Source organism: Callospermophilus lateralis, chromosome 7 (assembly GCF_048772815.1).
Source record: "Callospermophilus lateralis isolate mCalLat2 chromosome 7, mCalLat2.hap1, whole genome shotgun sequence".
Lineage (NCBI taxonomy): Eukaryota > Metazoa > Chordata > Mammalia > Rodentia > Sciuridae > Callospermophilus > Callospermophilus lateralis.
Genome location: NC_135311.1, coordinates 97,724,485 through 97,746,363, shown reverse-complemented (window position 1 = coordinate 97,746,363; position 21,879 = coordinate 97,724,485). Strand labels below are relative to the sequence as shown.

General features: G+C 39.3%; 1 protein-coding gene and 1 long non-coding RNA gene across 6 annotated transcripts in view; one reads left to right on the top strand and one right to left on the bottom strand.

Annotated features, from left to right (window-relative positions):
* Nucleotides 1-690: 690 nt before the first annotated feature.
* On the bottom strand, nt 691-1,668 carry LOC143403617 (uncharacterized). The gene is made up of 3 exons (XR_013091880.2): nt 1,543-1,668; nt 1,284-1,416; nt 691-768 (listed from the first exon to the last, which is right to left on the bottom strand). It is a non-coding gene; the product is annotated as an uncharacterized LOC143403617 (long non-coding RNA).
* A 517-nt stretch (nt 1,669-2,185) lies between these two features.
* Fggy (FGGY carbohydrate kinase domain containing) overlaps nt 2,186-21,879 on the top strand; it is a 399,645-nt gene continuing 379,951 nt past the window's right edge. For 2 of the 5 annotated variants that reach the window (XR_013091912.2, XM_076862361.2), the window contains exons 1-2: nt 2,186-2,286; nt 14,574-14,648. The gene's annotated coding sequence lies outside the window, so the exon portion shown is untranslated. Of the gene's footprint in view, nt 2,287-2,362; nt 2,400-13,502; nt 13,567-14,573; nt 14,649-21,879 lie in introns of those variants that run through there. The other 3 variants (XM_076862362.2, XM_076862363.2, XM_076862364.2) reach the window with 3 other exon arrangements.

Below are 21,879 nucleotides of genomic sequence, written 5' to 3'. Positions count from 1 at the left end.
ATCTTACTCCAGTCAGAATGGCAGCTATTATGCATACAAACAACAATAAGTGTTGGTGACCACATGGGGGAAAAGGTACACTCAGACACTGCTGGTGGGACTGCAAATTGGTGCAGGCAATATGGAAAGCAGTATGGAGATTTCTTGGAAAGTTGGGAAAGGAACCACCATTTGACCCAGCTACCCCTCTCCTCAATCTATTCCCAAAGGACTTAAAAACAGCATACTACAGGGACACAGCCACATCAATGTTTATAGCAGCACAATTAACAATAGCTAATCTGTAGTATAGTTTAAGGTATGGTCTTGTGATGCCTCCTGCTTCACTCTTCTTGTTAAGGATGTCTTTGACTATTCTGGGTTGTTTATTTTTCCAAATGGATTTCATGATTGCTTTTTCTAGTTCTTTGAAGAGTGTCATTGGGATTTCGATAGGAATTGCATTAATTCTGTATAATACTTTTGGTAGTATGGCCATTTTGACAATATTAATTCTGCTTATCCAGGAGGATGGGAAGTTTTCCATCTTCTGAGGTCTTCTTTAATTTCTTTCTTTAATGGTCTATAATTTTCACTGTAGAGGTCCTTCACCTTTTTGCTAGATTGATTCCCATTCATTCATTCTGAATAGACAGTCTATCATAAATAAAATGTGAACTGGCTTTAGACCCAAGTTAGAATTTCACCTTGGCCACTTAGCTGGATGATCTTGAGCAGGTTATTTATACTTCCTGGGCTTGTTTCTGCAAGTATCACTTTATAAGGTTGCTGTAAGAGTTAGAAGAGGCAAGGAACATAAATCAGTTATGCATAGGTTTGGTCCTACATGATAGAAAACACAATATAAAAGTGTCTTACACAGGAAAAATAATTATTTCTTTGATGCAGAGGTCTGGAAATGGGCAGTTGGGTATTGGTCTGGTTTGGTGCTGCATGGCATTAGGAACCCAAGTCCTCTCATCTGGTTGTCATGTGTGGCTTTTATTCCTGAAGTCCTTTCATGGTCCACAATGATCGCTAGAGCCCAGCAATTATGCTTTTGTTGGTATTGATAGTATGATAATGAGAGGAAACAACTAAAAATTCAGATACATAAAGGCCTAAAAACAGAGCTATCCATAGAGGTCAGACAGTAAATCTGTGCTGATTCAAGTCTATCCAAGATGAGATCCCCTGCCATGGATCAGGAGGCAACCAGCACATTCCATTCTTGGGACATACTAAGGAAGAGCTGGAAGCATATCTTATATTCAGCATCAAACACGTGCAAAGTCTTTTCATACCTATTATTCATTTGTTCTCCACAATGCTTTGGAGAGATAAGACGACAAACTTTTAATATTATTCTGATAGTACACACAAATCGAACCGTGCTGAGTAGCAGATCCCGGAGTCTCCATCTAGTTCTTTGGATAGCTGTTGGAAATGAAAGGTGAACAATCATGGTAGGAAATAAAGAAAATGATCCCAAACCAAAATATCTAAAAGAAATGAAATGCAAAGATAGTGAGCTAATCTCTTGGCCTTAGCCATGTCACTTACTGGAAAAGTAAGGTGTGTGAGTATTAAATAAGGTCGATGTGTCTGGTATCCTCCAGACTGTAAGTCCTTCAAAAGTAGGGACCCATCCATCTTTTAGATTCACAGAATGTCATCCCTACTTCAGAGGGTGAGCCCCAGGATAAGATGAGTAAATTCCTCTAAAGCATCAAGAACAAGAGCTGACACAAAGTCAGCATTGAAGAATTGTAAGCATTCAGTCATTTACACTATTATTTACACCAGCCTACACAATAGACCTGGTGCTCCATCAAGGTCCTGGGCTCCTAAGGAGCTGAGTTTTAAGGAAACACATTTGACACACCCATCACCGGCTGCGGAGAGTTTGCCTGGGTGCATTCCGCGAGAGGAACTCCCAGACAGAGACGCTGGCAGCCCGAGCTGACCCAGGGCCTCTTGGTGCCTTTAAACCAAGGGAAGGCTAGAAGAGTCAGGACTAGGCTGCGGCGCTCTCACAGTCTGGCTGCTGGGCTGGGTTAGCCCTGCGAGTCAAGCCCAGGGGCTGGGAGGCGGGGCCGGCAGACGCTGACCAATCCCAGGCAAGATTCAAAAGGCCAATGGGGGTGCGTCTTACAGGGGCCGCGTCGGGCGGGGGCAGGGGCGGGGCCGGAGCCGGCGCGGGGCGGGGCTGCAGCCCGTGCGGGGACAGCCCTGGCAGAGTTCGGTGCTGCTCGGCGCGGCAGTGCGCAGGCCCCACTAGGTAGAATGTAATTTCAGATTGGACAAGTAAGTGACCCTCCCCTCCTCAGTTCCACGTGGGCACCAGGGGCTTTTGCAAGCGCGCAGGCTGTCAGCGCGCGCGTCCAGGAAGACGGTTCCCCAACCTGTCAGTGCACCGGGTGGGTGCTTCCCCCCTGTACATCCCATGGTGCTTGCCTCCTTTGTCCACCTCTTCCGGCCACCTAAGGCTCATCCCATCCAGACCATTGGCTCTCAAAGACGCTGTAGAATTCCTTGTGTCCTCTCCTGAATGAGGCGTCTGGCCACTCAGGGGAAGGGTCGGCCTTAACTGCATCACCGAGGCTACCCTGGAGATGCCAGGAACCCAAGGTCCTTCCTCTCTGATCACTGTCCAGTGAACCGTGTGCAGTTACTCTCTTTCCCCTACCACCTCCAGTTTTAGGGTTTTTGGAATTTTCTTAACTCAGGTCTGGCCACCTAGGAATTTTTAAAGCCATTGCTGTTTGTAGCTTGGGAGCTTCCAGCTGCTTGTGAGACTGTTTGAGGTGTATTTAGTTTTAGGTAGGATAATGATGTTGGGTACAGATCTGGGTAGGAAAGGCCTAGGGGGAACCTTTTCATTTTCATTAATTTCCTTCTGTTTAAGGAACAGCATTATGCATAATAGTGAATTTCCCCATTCATTGGCTCTTTTCCATGAAAGCACTTCTTAGGTTTTCACACTCATTTCTTCCCTAAATGAAAGGGTCAGTCATGACCAAGATATGATAGGCCAGTCATCTTAGGTTAAGTTTTAAAGTGTGAGTTTGGAAGGCTTGAAGTGATTGTGCTTTTGAATTGCAAATCAGTAAGAAAGAAGAAACGTCTTCTCTTAGTTTGTGGATGGATTTAAATGGGAGGTTTTGCTTTGTTTTGTTTTTTGCTTGCTTTTCTCCTTTTTCCTATGATCCACTAAGTATTATGTCCCGAGTTCTTCTTAAAGATGTTAGCAGAGTCTTCCAGTCAGATGACTGCTGCTTTCTGCCTTTTGGAAGTCTCTTGTTGATGTGGTCTTCATGCCTAGTTCTTGACCTGAAGGCCACTGGCCCGGGTTTTGGAGGGCCTAGCTGAAGAGAGCACCCTATTTGGAGGCTCAGAAGGAGGAGGGTTTGAGGGACAGAACAGTGAGAGTGAGAATGACTTGAAGATTGATTTTGAGGGGGAGGTGGTTGGGAGCCTCCCTGGATGGAGTGGAAGTCAAAATGTGTATTGGGAGAAGGAATAAGCTAGAGGGTGGGGCGCTGTGTGTTTCTGGATAAAGTTAAGAAATTTACTGGGAGGAGACCCGGCCTACTTCCAAGCTGTGTTAATTTTGCTGTGGGCCTTGTGTTTTTCCTGGAATTTGGTTCCCTTTCCCTAACCTTTTACTTAATTTAAATCACACTGAATTAACAGCTGATTTTTAAAAACAATTTGCAGTAACGGGTCTTGCCCTTAAACTCCCTGTCAGAGGAGTTCTAACCCCTCCCCCCAAGGGATTTGAAATCATTACTTTGCTAGAATTTAACAAAAGAGATCCCTAACCACTCACCTGCCCACCTTTTTATAATAAAGGACACCAGCATTAACCTAGATATTAGAGGAACTTATTCAATTTAAGTCTTTCATGTGTTCCCTCCTCTTGTGGCACAAATTCTGGACCTGGCACTGTAGCGTGCTCTGGGGAAGTAAAGATAAATAAAATTCAGTTTCTGCTTTCAAGCTTTAATCCAGTATGGCACAGAGTTGATTAGTACAGTTGGGCAGGAAAGGGTGAAGTAGGAACTCTTGGAGGGCTCAAGGGTCAGATTAGGAAAGATCTGATGAATCATCTTAAGGGAGTTTGAAATATATTTTCAGGACAATCAGTGACACACTCAGATTTATGTTTTAGAAAGTTAGTTCTGGCTGCAGGATAGAGAATGAATTATAGTGGTGAAGACTGGAGAAAGGATACTGTAGTACAGGTAAGAGATGTATTAGGGTATGAGTTATGGGAATGGAGAAAGGTTAGGAAATCAGAAAGTTTGGGAATTAATGTCTGATTGAATTTAAAAGATGAAGAAGGATTGTATTAGTCAAGGTACCACCAGCAAGAGAGAAGACATTCTCAATTATATTTTGTAACAGCTTTATTGAGGAATAATTAACATACAATCACAAAAAGTATCTAATTTGAGAAGTTTTATCATAGGTATATATCTATGAGACCATCATCACAATCAAGCTAAAGAACATATCTAATACTCCCAAATATTTCTTTTGCCCTTTGTTATCCCTTTCCATATAATTTTTGGATTAGGTTTATATTAAATCATATTAAAAATGAGATGTTTTCTTTTAATTGAGTTTTTGTAGGTCTTTATGTATTATTATTTTAAGTTCTTTATCATGTATATGATTTGCAAATAATTTCTTCCTTTTTGATGCTTATCTTTGCATTCTTATAACAGTGTCTTTTTTGAGCGCAGACGTTTTTTTTTTTTTTTAATTTTAAATCAGAAATTGAACCCAGGGTGCTTAACCACTGAGCCACATCCCCAGACCCCCTTTTAATTTTTTTGAGACAGGGTCTACTAAGTTTCTTAGGGCCTTGATAAGTTGCTGAGGCTGGCCTGGAACTTGCAATCCTCCTGCCTCAGCCTCCCAAGTAAACTCTTCTGGGGTTACCAGGCATGTATCAGCATACCATGGGAGCAGAGTTTTTAATTGGTATGAAGTCTAATTTATCAATTTGGAATTTTGGTGAAGTTTTATCAGTTTAATTTCGTATGGATCATGCTTTTTGGTGTTATATATAAGAAATGTTTGCCTAATCTGAGGTTTCAGTTATTTTCTTCTGTTTTTGGTTTTATGTTAAATCTGTGATTCATTTTAAGTTAATTTTTCTGATTGGCATTAAATATGGAATGAAGTGTTTTGCACATGGATATCAATTATGCCATCATCACTTCTCAAATGCCTACCTTTTTACATTCAATTGTCTTTGCATTTTTGTTCAAAGATCAATTTAGCATATATATATATATATATATATATATATATATTCACACATATGCATATATATATATACATATATATTAATACAGGCTTATTTCTGCATATTTTCTTTGGTTCCATTGATCTCTGTCTATTATAATGTAATACCACATAGTCTTCATGGATATAGCTTTGTAGTAAGTATTAAAATTATTCAGTAAATTCTTTAACTTATTTTTTTAAGTTTATGTGGTTATTCTAGGTTCTTTTATTTTAAAAAACGCTCATAATAAAAGCCTGTTTATATTTTAATTGAAATTTGATTGAACTTATATTTAATATGAGGTGGAATTTATCTTAAATATTGAGTCTTCAGACCCATGGACACAGTGTATCTGTTTATTTCTTTAAGTCTTCCTTAATTTCTCTTGACAAAGTTTCATAGCACTCTGGCATTTCCTTTGCTGAATATGCACATCTTTGTTAGATTATCTGTAGGTATTTCATATTTTTTAACGCTACTGTAAACTATATTGTCTTTTAAAATTTCAATTTCCAGTTGTCTGTTGTTACTTGTGTATTGATCATGTATCCTGTAATCTTGTGAATCTACTTATTAGTTCCAAAAGCTCTTTTATAAATACCATCAGATTTTCTCTGTTGGCAGTTGTGTCATCTGTAAATAAAAACAGTGTTACTTCCTTCCAGTGGGGGTGCTTTTATTTATTTATTTATTTATTTATTTCTTGCTATGTGCTCAAGCTGGGACCTCTGCTTTGCATTGAAATGATGAAAGCAGACATTTATTCTTGTCCCTTATTTTAGGGAGAGGCATTCATTTTTTTTGTCTTTAAGTTTTTTTTGTATGATATTAGTTATATGTTCTTGGTAGTTCTTTATCAGTTTTAGGAAGTTTCATTCTATTTTTTTTATTAGTTTATTTATTTTAATTAGGCATATATGACAGCAGAATGCATTTTGATTCATTGTACACAATTGCAGTCCAACTTTTCATTTCTCTGGTTGTACCCGATGTAGTGTCACACGACATGTGCAGTCATACATGTACCTAGGTTAATGATGTCCATCTCATTCCACCATCTTTCCTGCCCCCCATGCACCCCTGATCCCTCTCTCCCCTTTGCCCAATCAAAGTTCCTCCATTTTTCCTATGTCTCCCCCGTCCACCCCTGGATCAGCATCCACTTATCAGAGAGAACATTCAACCTTTGGTTTTTGGGATTGGCTTACTTTGCTTAGCATGGTATTCTCCAACTCCATCCATTTACCTGAAAATGCCATAATTTTATTCTCTTTTAATGCTGAGTAATATTTCATTGTGTGTGTGTGTGTGTGTGTATGTATGTGTATATATATATATATATATATATATATATCTCACAGTTTCTTTATCCATTCATCTATTGAAGGGCATCTAATTTGCTTCCACAGTTTAGCTATTGTGAATAGAACGCTATGAACATTGATGTGGCTGCATTATTATAGTACGTTAATTTTAAATCCTTTGGGCGAGGAGTGGGATAGCTAGGTCAAATGGTGGTTCCATTCCAAGTCATTCTGAGAACTTTTTATGGTGAATTGCATTCATTTATTTTTTAAATGTTTAACTAACCCTGAATTTTTTAGATAAATCCAATTTTAATCAGTCATAGTATTCTTTTAATATATACTTGGATTCTATTTGCTAAGCTTTTAAGAATTTTACATCTTTATTAATGTTAAATATCAATTTGTAGTTTTCTTTCCTTGTATTTTCTAAGTTTTGTTCTTTAGGTACTTCTGACCTCACCATGAGTTGTAAAGTATTTCTTCCTTTTTGGTTTTCTGGAGAGGTTGAAGTAAATTTGCTATTATTTTTCCTCAAAGATACTACAGTATAATTCACTAGTAAAACCATCTGAGCCCAGAGTGGTTTTTTTTTTTTTTTTTTGTAGAGGGTTGGTTTGAGTATAAAATCATTTGATTTAGTAGTTATACAACAGTTCAAGTTATCTGTTATCTCCCTGGCCTTACTGAGATATGATAAACAAAATGGTACATATTCAAGGTATGCAACATGATTTTATATGTGTGTACATTGTGAAATGATTACTAGAATCAAGCCAATTAACATGGTCATCTCACACAGCTCTTCCTTTTTGTGATTGTAACACTTGAGATCTATTCTTTAACAAATTTCAAGTTTACAATATCATTATTAACTGTAGCACCATGTTGTGCACTAGATCTCCAAAAATTATTCACCTTATAACAGAAAATTTATCTTTAACCAACATACCCTTATTTCCCCTACATCCCAGCCCACAGTAACCCTATTCCACCTTTTGTTTTAATGAGTTGGACATATTTATATTCCATATAGAAGAGAGATCATGTGTCCTATTGAATATCATCCTTTAGTATCTGTAAGATTGGTTCTTAGGCCTCTGCAGCTACCAAAGCCTACAGATGCTCAAGTCCCATACATAAAAAGGCATAGTATTGGTGTAACCTATGCATATCCTCCTGTATACTTTAAATCTTCTCTAGATTACTTATAGTACCAAATATTAATGGCAATGAAAATGCTACATAAATAATTGTCATACTGTATTATTTAGGGAATAATGACTAATGTCTGTTTATATTTAGTACACATACTGTTTTTTTTTCAAATATTTTTGATTTGTGATTGGTGGATTACAATTTGGAAGGCTGGCTGTGTTTTTCTGTTTTGCTTATTTCACTTAAAATAATATTCTGGTTCATCCATATTATTGCACATAGCAGATTTATTTTTTAAAAAATGGAGTAATATTTTATTGTATGCATGTACCACATTTTCTTTATTCATCTATCTGTGGACATTAAAGCTATTTATATATTTTGACTATTGTGGATAATGCTGTATTGAACATGGAAGTGCAAATATCCTTCCAGATTTTGATTATATTTCTTTAGGATGTCTATTCAGAAGTGAGATGGCTAGATCATTTTGTGGTTTTACTTTGGATTTTTGAGAAACCTCCATACTGTTTTCCATAATAGCTGTATGAATTTACCTTCCCAACTGCAGTGTAGATAGAGAGATTATATGGTTTTTCTTTTCTCCACATCCTCACTAATGCTTGTTATCTTTTGACTTTTTGCAAGTATTTTTCTCACATCCCCGTTTCATTTTGTGGGTTATTTCTTTTGCTGAATATTTGGCCTATGTTTCATTCTAGTAATTTTATAGTTTGAGGCCTGATCTTTACTTCTTAAGTCCATCTTGCTGGCAGTATTTTTTTCTTTAGCACTTTGGATATGTCATTCTGCTCTTTGTTGATCTACACAGTTTTCTGCTGAGAAATTCACTGATATTCTAACAGAATTTCATTTTTGTGTGAGAAGTTTCTTTTCTCATGCTACTTTCAGAATTTTCTCTTTGTTTTTGATTATTGATAATCTGATTATGTGTCTATGGGAAGGCTTCTTTGATTTGAATAAGTAAAAGGTCATTGTGACCCTTTGAGACTCATATATCTGAATGTTCAGATTTCTCCCAAGATTTGATAAAGTTTCAGCCATTGTTTCCTTCAAGCAGAATTCTCTCTGCACTTTGTTCTCTTTCTGAAACTTCTATAATCTATATATTACTTATCTGGAGTGTGTTCCACAAATCCTGAAAGTTTTCTCCTTTTTCATTAAATTTTTTTTCCTTGATGACTCTATAATTACAAATAATCTGTCTTTGGGTTCACAGACAATTTCTTCTTCATCGAATCTGCTGTTGATGTTTTCTGTTACATTCTTCATTTCCAATTTTTTTCTTTTTATTTATTTATTTTTGTTGAAATTCTTGTTTGTGTATTGCTGTTCTGATTATCTGATTCTCGTTTCATAAGGGGGAAGCTTAGTTCATTGATTTGAGACTTCTCTCTCTCTCTCTCTCTCTCTCTCTCTCTCTCTCTCTCTTTTTTTTTGTACTGGGAATTGAACCCAGGGTCACTTAACCACTGAGCCATATCCTCATCCCTTTTTTGTATTTTGAGACAGGATCTCTCTAGTTGCTTAGGGCCTCGCTAGGTTGCTGAGGCTGGCTTTGAACTCACAATCCTCCTGCCTCAGCCTCCCCGGCTGCTGGGATTACAGGTGTTTGCCTCTGTTCCCGGCTTCTTTTTTAATTCATGCATTTGATACTATAAATTTCTTTCTTTATTTGCACCCCACAACTTTTCATTTTTGTTCAGCTAAAATAACTTAAAAATTTTCTTCTTTGATCCCTGGGTCATTTAGAAGTATTCTAATCAGTTTCCAGATGTTTGAAAATCTTCCATATATTTTCCTGTTATTGATGTACGATTTAATTCCATGTGGTTACAGAACATCCTTTGTATAATTTGAATCCTTTTGATTTTTTGAGAAGTATTTTGTGACTGAATGTATTCTGTCTTAGGAAATGTTCTATGTACATTTGATAAGGATGTTGATAAGGATGTGTATTCTGCTCAGTTTGGGTAGAGTACATTTTTACCTCTCAGATTGTCCAGTTTGACTGACTACTATTGACTATTATATCCTTGTTGATTTTCTATATTTTCTCTGTCAATTTATTATAAATTATTATATTTCACGATACTTATGAATTTATACATTTCTCCTTGCATTCCTATCAGATTTTGCTTTATGTATTCTGATGCTCTGTTAATAGGCCCATAAATTGAACTGTTTGGTCCTCTTGGTATAACATTCCCTTTATTGTTTTGCAATTCTTGATAATATTCTTTGCTCTGAAATCTATGTAGTCATTGTCATTAGTAACAGTTTTACTCTAAAACCTACTTCATTTGATGTTGGTTTACCTACTTTGATTTTATTTTCATTGCTGTTTTATGGTATATCTTTTTCTGTACATTTTCTTTTGACCTGTTTTTGTATGTGTCCTTGTATTTAAAGTAGGGGTCTTATAGGCAGTACTTAATTAGTTTAAATAACAAACCAAGGACTAATAGTCTCTATCTTTTAATTGGGGTGTTTAATTATATTTGTTCAATATAATTATTGATATGATTTTGTTCAAATACACCACCTTGCTGTTTTAAGTTTCCTATTTGTTCTATTTATTCTTTATTCCCTTTCCATAGCTTTTCTGCCTTAGTTTAGTTTAGTTTCTTTTTTTAATTGTAGTTTGACACAATAGTTTTCTAGTTTATTTATTTATTTATTTATTTATTTATTTATTTTTGTGGTGATAAGGTTCAAACCCTGCAAGCACATTACTGCTGAGTCACAACCCCAGCCCCTAGTGTTTCCATTTTATGCCGTTCATTGGTCTATTAGATATTCCTCTACGGGGCATTGTTTTAGTTTTTGCTTCAGTGTTTATAGTACACACTCTTAACTTATCAGAGTCTGCCTTCACATGTTATTGTAACCCTTAACATTTCAGATAGTTTCTATTACTATGTCTTTAAGGTCAGTTTTTTTCTGTATTGCTTAATAAAAAATTAATTTGTCTTTGCAGTCATTTTTCACTTCTAGAATTTCAACTAGAGTTTTCTTTATCTTTCCTGTCTGAACTTTTAAGTTCAGATGTCCTCTAGATTTTTGAACTCATTTTTGAACAAGCTGTCTTAAATATCTGAATCTACTAATTCTATCTAGTATGTCAAGTCGAGGTCAGCTTCCATTTATTTTTCTATTTTGGATAGTTTTCTCCTCTGCATGCTTGGTATTTTTGACGGTAGGCACTGTATTTTATCTTGTTGGTGCTGGGTATTTTTGTAAATACACTTGAGCTTTGTTGTGGGGCATGTGCAAGCTATTTGGAAACAGTTTGATCCATTTGGTCTTGCTTTAAGCCTCCTTGGGGATGAGAGCAGTGTTCATCTAGGGCTACTTGCCTCCGCAGAATATCCCATTTGTATTTGACCCTGTGCATTGTGAAGTTTTCTAGTTTGGCTGTTGGGAAAGGTCTGTTTCCAGCTCTGTGTGGAGCCTGCTGACTGTTCCCTCCCATGCTTCCTGGTGTTTCTGCCTCAGGTTCCTCACATGTGTACAGTGATTGGTGCTCTCCTCAATGCTTGAGCAGTAAGTACCCTTTGCAGTTCTCTGAAATTCTCTCTGCGCAGCTCTCTCTTTGTGCTCTACCCAAAGACTCTAGCCTTCTGTCTTCCATTGACTTCCAGCTCTGTCTCCTCAATGTAGGGAGACTGCTGGGCTTGTCCTGTGCCTTGTCTGGGGACATTTTCTAGGCATTCTGCTTGAGCATTGCAGGATTTATCTCAGTTTCTTTCTTCTTATTTCTTTGGGATAACTGTATTTGTTGCCTGATGTTCAATGTCTAAGACACATTTATTTCCTATATTTTTCCTTTTTTAAAAAAATACTGGTGGTGGTGGAAATATGGTTCCTATTACTCTGCCTTGGCTAGAAGCAGAAGCCTTCCACTAGAATTTTGAATAAAATATTAAGAATGGACTATTTGAGGGTGTTAGGAAAGGATTATGGGATACCCAAGCACCAGTAATAATGGCAAACTTAACTTCAAGAAACATTTAGATCCATGGGAAAGTACTTATTGTTAAAGCACAGAAACCACTACCTTCTAGTGAACTCTTAAGGGAGAGTACTTGAATAGGATCCCTTCAAAGCCCTCCTTCAAGACACCCAGGCTGCCTTTACTTCTCTCCTCAAGCATACATGTTCTTGTTGGCTATGTGTGATGCTGGGCTGGAAGAGCCATTGACAAGTCCCTGCCTGTGTTGCATCTAGAGAGCCTCCAGCAAAGTAGCAAAAAGGAGGAGATCTACTGTGTGCTTACTGCATGCACTAGCCTAGCATACCTCATCTCCATGGTGTCATGTGGAAATGTGGGTGGCCGAAAATATCCTAGTTAAATACATTAGCTGTACCTTCCCTCTTTTTCTCTCTTTTTATTTTAGAGAAATGCCATGGCATGGAGAACAGTTAGAGGAACTAAAAATAGCATAGAGGAAAAAGCCTCAACAGCAGATCATGAGGGTCACCTCAAAACAGTGGAAGGGACCATCCATGTAGAGGGGGGAAAGGCTGTTCAGATGATCCTGTGGGAAAAAAAATTAAGATGAGAAGGTAGAAGCGATGCAGTGCCCTGTTGAACTCAGTACGGGAAGACCTTACAGTAAGCTGCTCAGGGCGAAAATTCAGACAGCAGAGTGCAGAAGTTAAATGCCCTCCAAGCCCCGCTACATTTCTTTTTCCTGGCACTGCAGTAAGTGGGTTTTTGTATATTTTTCCTGAGTCTTACAGGTTAGTCTTTATACAATACCATGGTTCTCACACTTTAGCATCTCTCAGATCACCTGGACTGCAGCCTGAGAATTTCTAGCCTGTTGCCTGGTGATACTGATGCTGATTTTTTCTGAAACCAAACTTTTGAGAATCACTTAGACAATATTCTTTTTAAAAAATAATACACGTGGGGTCATATTAAGGGTACCAAAAGTAAGATATTATCAAAATATCAATTTTAGGGGCTGGGGTTGTGGCTCAGCAGTAGAGCGCTTGCCTAGCATGTGCAAGCCCCTGGGTTCCATCTTCAGCACCTCATAAAAAATAAATAAATAAAGGTGTTGTGTCCAACTACAACTAAAAAAATAAAATAAAACATTTTAAAAAGTCAGATTGTTAAAAAAATTTCAATTTTAATTAAGTGTAAAATTATATCTGAGTATTGTTTTGATTTATGGTCCCTGCATTATTTGGGAAGCTGAAGATTCACACTTTCCTTGTATTTGACTTCCTGTGAACTGTAGGTTGTATTTGTTGCATTACAAGAGAAACAACAATATGGAAGAAAGCACCAGACCTCTCTTTGAAGGGTGCTGGCAGTTTTGCAGTATTGGGGCATAGGGTGCTGATACGGGGAGGGAGGTCAGGGCATGCGTATTGACTGTGGGCAGATAGTATCAGAGCTTAGAGGTTTTCATGGGCCAAAAAAAGATTTTGGGCTTTATTTGAGAAGTAGCATTGGTGTTCTTTAAGTTTATACTTTAGTGTGTCAAAGTTTCGATAGAGCCTTTTGTGGAATGGCAGGGTATCTTGTCTTAGTTCCCCAAGTCTAATGTTTAGTCTTCAAACAACTCCTTCTTAAGCCCTTTCTTTCATCTTGGTCTTTAAAGCCACCTGGTCATGTTTCATAAACAGGTAAACACAAGAATAACCAAAAACCTCATGCATCTGGTCGGTATTGTCTTTGAGGAAGGAGTTTTGCAAGATCTCTTAAAGAACATACTTGGTGGCTTTACCTGATGGGACCCTGAATCCTTCCTAAATTTGCTGACATCTGAGGGCAGTCTACTTTAGGTGGGTGGGTTCTTCTGTTGTTTTAATTTGAGTGAATTTCTGGGAAAAGCTATGGATTTCAGCCAATATGCTAATGATAATGGCATTGCTTTGAAAGTCTGGTTAGTTCTGTAAAGAATCATTTCATAGTTAATTATGTTAGCAAATCAACAGCAGTCTCTTAAAGAGGAAAGCAATGGGGGAGAGACTACATATATACTTAAATTATTCAGAACTCAAAGAAGGATCAAAAGTTCAGTTTAAAAAGAGAAGTCCGTGTAAGAATAAATCACCAGGTTTGTATATAATTTACCGTTTGGGTGTAAGTTTATAATGGGCATATAAGGGATTAAAATTAAATAGCTTTGCATGTGGAATTAGGGGACATCAGCCTCATCCTGTGCCCTTTCTAACATTTTTCTGATTCTGGACAGGAGAGTGAGAAAACATCAAATCCAAACCTGGGCTTTTGATGAACTCAGGGAGGTCCATTGGGTTTGAAAGATAGACTGATACTGTTGGGGTTCAGTGATGCTCATCTGGGTGAACTCCCTTTCCATCTTCCTTCCTCTTCCTTCCTGTGCAAGTGGGACTTGTTGCTATGGAGAAAGAGGAGAGTGGTGCATCAGCCACAAGCCATAGTGCTTCTAGACTCTCCAGAGAAAGAGAGTCCTTAGGGTCTTTTTATTTTAATAGATATTTGACTATTCTATACATTAATAGTCCCCTTCTCCACAATCCAGTAATTCTTTATTACTGTGTTACATTACATGTGCTTGCCTGTACAAGGCTATAGGATTTATTCAGATAAAAGGTGATCCTTATTAATCAGAGCATGGGAGAGACTTTTCCAAAGTTTGTCTGAGGAGGTTTCACAGGATTAATGGACTGGAAATATCATTCCGAGTGTGTCCAGGATGAAGGCACCTTGGTTAGTGTGGAAGTCCTCATCATTTCAGGGATGGTAGGTAGAGTTTGACAATGGTTGAGACAATTGTAAATTTATATATGGCCTCTTCCTTCTCTAGGCTTTGTGACCATCAGCGAGAGATTGATCCTGTCAACATTTCAGCTTCTTCAAGTGTAGAACAACATATACCACTGTGAGTTTTATAAACGTGGACCCTCCCATTCTTTGCAACAGGAGGGGCTTGGGATGGCAACAGAAACAGGCATTAGGAAAAGCAAGGAGTTTTTTTTTGTTGGAACCCAAGGAATGGACAGAAGAGATGGGAGGGAGTAAACAAGGTTTTCACGGAAGAAGGTGTGAGTGATCCAGAGTCTAATGAGCTCAAAGAGGATGTTTGTTGGCGGAGTTTGGGCTTTCTTCTGAGGAGAAGGGTTTTCATCTGTGATTTCCTTAGGAACTGTGTTGTGCATTTGACCACAGCCATATGATTTTGTCTCTTCTCTGTTTTGCTGTTTCTCTATTGCAAATGTGGTTCTTGGAAGGTGTTATTTTTGGCCACCAAACAAGACTGGATTACCACCCATCCAGGGCTGGATTAGTTTTGATCCCTGTGGCTCCCACTTTATGAAGCAGACATGGGGATTTAGGGAAATTTGATTTTTCTTTTGGGATCCAACTTAAAAATTTTAAAAATAGCCAATTTTTCTACTGTCTTATTGATTTAACACCTTACCCTTTGTCTAGTTGCCTTACATTTATTCTTAGAAATAGGCTCAGAACATAAAACCCCCCCAAATAGGTCAGGGGTGGTGGCACATGCCTATAATCTTAGCACCTTTGAAGGCTGAGGCAGAAGGATTACAAATTCAAAGCCAGCCTCAGCAATTTAGGTAGACCCTAAGTAACTTAATGAGACCCTGTCTCAAAATAAAAAAAAAAAAAATAATAAAAGAGCTGGGAAGTAGCTCAGTGGTAAAGTGCCCCAAGGTTCAATCCCCAGTATAAAAACAAAACAAAATAAAAAAGCCCTGAAAAATATCAAGTTCTGATCTGGTTGATTAGAACTGTTGTTAACAGTGAAGTGGTTCTATCGTTGACCAATTACATTCTGTCAAGAAAGGTAGAGCTGGGACAGGGTGCTTGGTCCCTAAAATGTAGATGGCCATGCCAACATGAAGCTGCTGTCCACTATGTGCATTTTTACTTGATGCATTAGGTTTGGCTTGAAGTAGGTATACTGGAAATAAGGAATCACCCTTCGATTTTTAAAATTCAGGTCTTTTTTCAGGGGTGGATAAAGGGATTGAATTCAGGGATACTCAATTAATGAGCCACATTCCCATACCTGTTTTGTATTTTGTTTAGAGACAGGTCTCACTGAGTTGCTTAGTGCCTTGTGGTTGCTGAGGCTGGCTTTGAACTTGCTATCCTCCTGCTTCAGCCCCTGAGCCACTGGGATTATGGGCATGAGCCATCATGCCCAGTTTAAAATTCAAATCTTCACATTTATCTCACTCTGTTTAGGCTGTTATGACAGAATACATGAACTGGGTGGTATTTATTCTCACGGTTCTGGAGGCTGGGAAGCCCAAGGTTAAGGCTCTGCACATTTGGTATCTGGTGAGGGCTGTCTTCTGGGTTGCTGACTTCCCTGTGTCCACATATGGTGGAGGGAACAAGGAGTTGTCTCAGACGTCTTTCATAATGGTGCTTACACCACTCCTAAAAGCGCTTCTCTTATGACCTAATCAGCTCCCAAAGGCGCCACCTCAATACTATTAACACATGAATTTGGGGGAAACACAAACATTCAGACCCTAGCAATATCTGACTGTCAACTCTTAAAAAAATAAGAGATCATATATTTTTTTGCTCCTTTTTCCCAGTCTCCTGGCTTAGAGAAGGCTCTTCATATTTGTTTATTGGAAATCAAGCTTTTAGATATGGTAAGAACACCCAGGAAAAAATAATACATATTAGAGGATTGTGGTGTCAGGAGGTGATTTGTCATTGGAAGCAGAGGTCTCCAGATGTGAGTGGGAAACCCTCAGAGTAGAGAAGGGGGTTTGTTGGTGTGTTTTGTTTTTGTTTGATATTTGGATTTTCTTCTGGGTCTCTGAGAACTGTCAGTTTCATTATCTGTTCCTTCTCTGCATTATGGACTTTTCCTGGGCAGGAAGAATTTGGTGGGTAAAATTTGATGGATAAAAAAATGTCTTCTTTCTTTCTCTCTTTCCTTTCTTTCCCTTCTTCCCATTCACCCAAATCAAGGAGTTTCTACTTCTTATTCTCTGAATCATGCAATCTTCTCCTTCCTGTAGTTCAGTTTCCTCTTTGTCCTCTCCCCCTTTCCTATGTTCCCTCTCCCCACTGTATTTTCTTTCCCCTCCCACCTCTTATTCTCCTTCTCAGACTCTTTAACTTGCTCTTGATCTGCCACAGGCCAGGTCTTCTGTTAGACATGAGTGCCAGACATCGGTGATGAGTAAAATATTGTCTAGCTCCCTTGCCTTCATAAGGTTCAGGTTCAGCTTCTCAGCAGCTGTTTGGGATTGTTTCACTGCTATTCCCTTCCTTTCTTGCAATGCCAGAAAATGTACTGGTCACCCCAAATTTGACCAGAAGTATGCTCGTACTGCCACATACAGTCCATACCAGGCCACAGCTATGTCTGGATGGGAGATGTCTTGTGTAGTTGCTACAGACTCCACAAATTTGGGGAACTCAGCATGTGTTTGGATTTCTTTGGAATCAGCACTGGGAACCTGACAATTTGTAAAAATCTCTCTCTCAAACTGAAAGTCTGAGGAAGGATTGAGAAGGGGGCCAGAGACCTTTCACTTTAAGAGGAAAACTACCTGTTAGCAAGCCACTTCTTTTCTGCTGTGTGTATTGCAGGTAGAGCCAATGGAGAAGCACTTATTGTCACCAAATTAACTCTTTCCCTTGCATCCCAGCTCACCATTTTAGAGCAGTGAGATTTGTTTAAAGAGGTAATTAATGCTTTCAGTTATGGAGAATGAAGTGGGCAGGCTTGTTGCTTCTCTTTGTCTTCCCAATCTTTCCAATCTCTGATTACAGTATAACCAAATAATAAATAAATGTGTGAGGCTCCAGGGTATGAGTTACCACCAGCAGAGTCCAAAGGTCAAAGTTGAAAGAGTGTTGAATTCCTCTTGATTCCTGGGACACTGCTTCTGTAGACACTATCACCAACAAAATCCATCCTGGAGGAATGACCCTTTAAGAAATAGAATGGAAGGTAAGGTGAGCTCACCCACTTTGGAAGGATGTAATCCTGGGGGGAGATCTGATTGCTACTAGGTTATTTAGGGGGATAAAAGGAAGAAACAGTCCCCAGGTGGTGTTTAGCAGTGTATTTGTAATATTTACCCCCTTCTGAGGATTCCTGAGACAGTTTTGCAAAGAAGGGCCTTAATTTCCAGGTCCCTCTTTCCTTTTCTCACACAGCATTTGAGCAGCTTGCACATTCGATGAAGAATCAGCTGCGAAGTTTGTGGTTTCCTGTGGCACATTTCTAATAATATTTATACAGGCCATTATTTAATGAACCGTTTAAATATTTATCATACAGAGCTGTTTTTTTGATCATAAATAGGGGCTTAAAGTCAGCACAGCCCCTGCTGGGTCCCTGGGAAGAGAGCCATGTCAGCTCTTTGGGACGTCTGGTAGACTGAGGAGTGAGGTATGTCTCAGGATTCATGGCTGAACAGCTTGAGTTTCCCTTGGTATTTTACTTTCTCTTGGCTGCCCACAGTCTGTGTCCTTGTTTCTCTCTGTCTGACCACCCTTACCTTATCCCTGGCAGCTTTTTTCTTTTTTGTATTCATCCATACCTAAAAAGAAGAAAATAGAACCAAATTTCTGACTCTCCGCATTTATAAAGGGGCTTCGGAGTCACACCACCGTGGCCTGGAATCCTAGCCCCTGCCTCTGTGCTGTGTGACCTCAACTAGCTTCATCTCTGAGAATCTCAGTTCACTTAACTGGAAATGGGCTCCTCCTGGGAGCCCTAAAAGGGTAGCCAAGGAGTCAATCAAAATTGTAAAGTCGTGTGGGTGATTTACAGAGCAAAGTTCAATAAATACGAGTTCTTGCTATATTTGTTGTTGGTGTTGTTATTGAAGAAGTCACCAAAGGATTTGATTTTCAGTTTCAGCTTGGTGTTGTGGAAAGAGTCCCAGACTTACCCTCAGAAACTGGAGTTGAGATCCTGGTCTTGCCGTGTACTGTTTGTGTGATTTTGGACAAACTGCTCTCACTCCACTGGCATATAGAATGGTGATAGGTTTGCCCTCCTGATTGGGTTCCCTGCATGCGGTGAACACATGTGTGGAAATGTTTGACACGATGAGGATCCTAATCCTTTTCTCTTCAAAACAAACTAGAAAAGGGAATAACATTTTCCTTTCTTTGGTTACTTTCTTTTGTGACTTAGAGGTACTAGTTGAATGGTTTGGAGTCCAGGACACAGCAGACAGTGCTTGTGACCCAGGGACAAAGGGCAGAGAAGGGGAGAACAAGGGATCTGCATTGCAAAAAATCCTCTGGCAGTGTTTTTGTAACTTATGGTGGGATTTCAGGGAAGCTGCCCAAGGGCTTGAACCTCCCTGTTTTCAGATTCCAGGTGTAGAAACAATCAGAATGAGATTACTTAAAATTATAGTAGTGGGGAAAATGGTGAGCCTGAAAGATTTAATTAGGATCTTTTTTCTTAGAAAAACATGACCTGGGGGATTTGTGGGAACACTGCTAGGAGGGTCTGGTGCCCTTGTTCCTGTAAGGTTGAGTCTTTTCTTGGAGGAACTTTGATGGTGCATTATAGAAATAGAGGTAACTAGGTTGTGGAGGGGGTCAGACTTTCAAGATGGGCAGCATGTCTGAATTAGCCGGCCTCAGACACGGTATGCATGGGCCCCTACTGGAGATCCCTGGCTAAGAGTGCAGGAGTATCCGAAGACAGTGGAACATACTGAGAAAGGCAGGGAGCTTGGGCATGAGAGCTCTTGGCATACAAAGATCAGTTCAGGAGCAGCTCCCTGGGGACCTTTGCAATGGAGACAGTGGGAATCCAAGAGAGGGAATCCTGAGTAAAGTAAGATGTATGTAGTTGGTAGAGGGAAGGTGGACAAGCTAGCTGGGTCAGTCTTTCTCCTGTTTGTAGATAAAGAAACTAAGGAATCTTTGAGCCAAGACACCCTCCATATTTTGTCAGTGACTGTATCCTTAGCAGGTGTCCAGTGCCTGGTGCAACCAGCATTTCTTTGAGTCTCAGAAGTCACTGACTACAAGATGCATTGTTTCGTATACCACAGAGACAGAAAAAAAAAATACCAATTGATTGTAAGATGCTGATAGTTACAGGATTTAATCTGAATTCATGGATATTAAATGTGAAAAAAAATTAGTAGTTTTAGGCTGGGGTTGTGGTCAGCAGTAGAGTGCTCGCCTAGCACGTGAGAGGCCCTGGGTTCGATACTCATCACCACATATAAATAAATAAAATAAATGTATAAAAAAATTAGTAGTTTAGAATTAGTAAAATGTAGTTGTAAGCACTCAAGAAATATTGGCTAATTAAGTGAATAAGGCATAGAGAGATTCAACTAAGGAAAGCAGTAGTATATACATTCAGGTGCTGCAGAACAATGATTTGGTAAATGACAGGCTGCATGCAGGACAGTGGTATGCCACCCAGCCTGGGCATATGGCAGGCTATGTCATCTAAGTTTGGTTAAGTACACTTTATGATGTATACACAACAATGAAATCACCCAACACATTTCTTAGACCTTGTCCCTATTGTTAAATGACAGATGACTATATAAACATGAACTTAGGAATTCAAACTATTAAAACATGACCCTGCTCATCCTTGTTTTTCATTGATTCACTGATTCAGTTATTCAGTAAGTAATTATTGAAAACCAATTATATGCCAGACACTGAGCAAGGAGCGGAGGATGTAGAAATCAATAAGTTCGTTTTTTGTGTGATTAAGTCAGAAGCAATCACTATTATATGAAGTTGGCTTTTTCCTTTCTTTCTTTCTTTCTTAATTGGGATAAATATCCAGGAAGCAGTAACTGAACATCTGCTGGCTGACTTTGTTTTAGAATCCCCACAAGTGTCTTGGCCAAGGAAACATTATCTTTCTGAAGTTGAAGGGCACTGAGTGGCTTCACAGGTTGAAATTGGACTCCAGTGCCGAGCTCACCTGGGGAGCTGCGGCATGTGCACTGGCCAGTCATCTCGGGAGCTTGCTGCACTCTATGAAAGGCCAGTCTGGAAAATGAAAGGCCCTTGGAGATTTCTGTGTATCTCAGGCTAATCTGACCAAGGGGAATGAGAACAGCCACCAGGGCCAAGGAATTCCTGAGTGTTTTCTGGTCAGATTTCCTTGTAACTCATCAGGGGTCTGTAAGGAAAACAGATTGTCTAACAAATTCCTAATCTTGTCTCCCCCGGGGCTGCTTCCCAATTCCTAGTCACTTCATGACACGACTGCAATATATTTGCCTCTTCTGCAAACCGATACTGCAAGCTTTTAAGAAAGAAAGGAAAGTGTCTGAAACTTGGGTTTGCACAGATGTGGGACTTTGGGTCCAGGCTGCCTCCGTGTGAGGCTGGGTAAATTCCTTCACTTCTCAGAGACCTACTTTCTTATCAATGTAGTGTTTTATGATTGAAATAGTGTACATTTACTGTTTATGAGTGCATGGACCTAGCATGAAGCATAAAGTAACATTCCTCTTGGAGTCTCACCTTGATCACCTGTTCGCTAGAGATTTAAATATGCTTCCCTTCTAGAGTCATAGTGAGGCATAGAGGTGCCGCAGTCTTTCGGCTGGGCACAAATCACGAGTCTCCACACAGCTTGTAGATTCAAACAGCAATTCTTTATTCCCGAACTCACACCGGCCGTCTACAAACACGTTCTGGGGGAATCCACGTTCTCTTCCCAAATCCACTCTGCCCAAATCCACTCCTGCCTAAATCCACACCGCATGGGCTTCTGTCTCTCAAAATATACTGTCTGACCTAAGCACTCAAGAGGAACTCAGCAGCAGGATACGCCCTATTCCAAAAGAGGAACACCCTAATCTCCTATTATACTAAACCACCCTATTCTAAAGGGGAAACACCCTACTCTCCTATTATGCTAAACTGCCCTATTCTAAAGGGGAAACACCCTACTCTCCTATTATGCTAAACTGCCCTATTCTAAAGGGGGAACACCCTAAACACGGATCCTGCCCTGGTCCTTGAGCAAGGTCACCTTTCAGAAGTCCTTCCACTAGACAGCATGGGAGTAAGCTGGCAAGGAATTTGTCATACCTACTTGGCTGATGGCTCCCAGCATCTCCCCCCTTCTGATTAATTAAACAACAAGTAATGTGGCT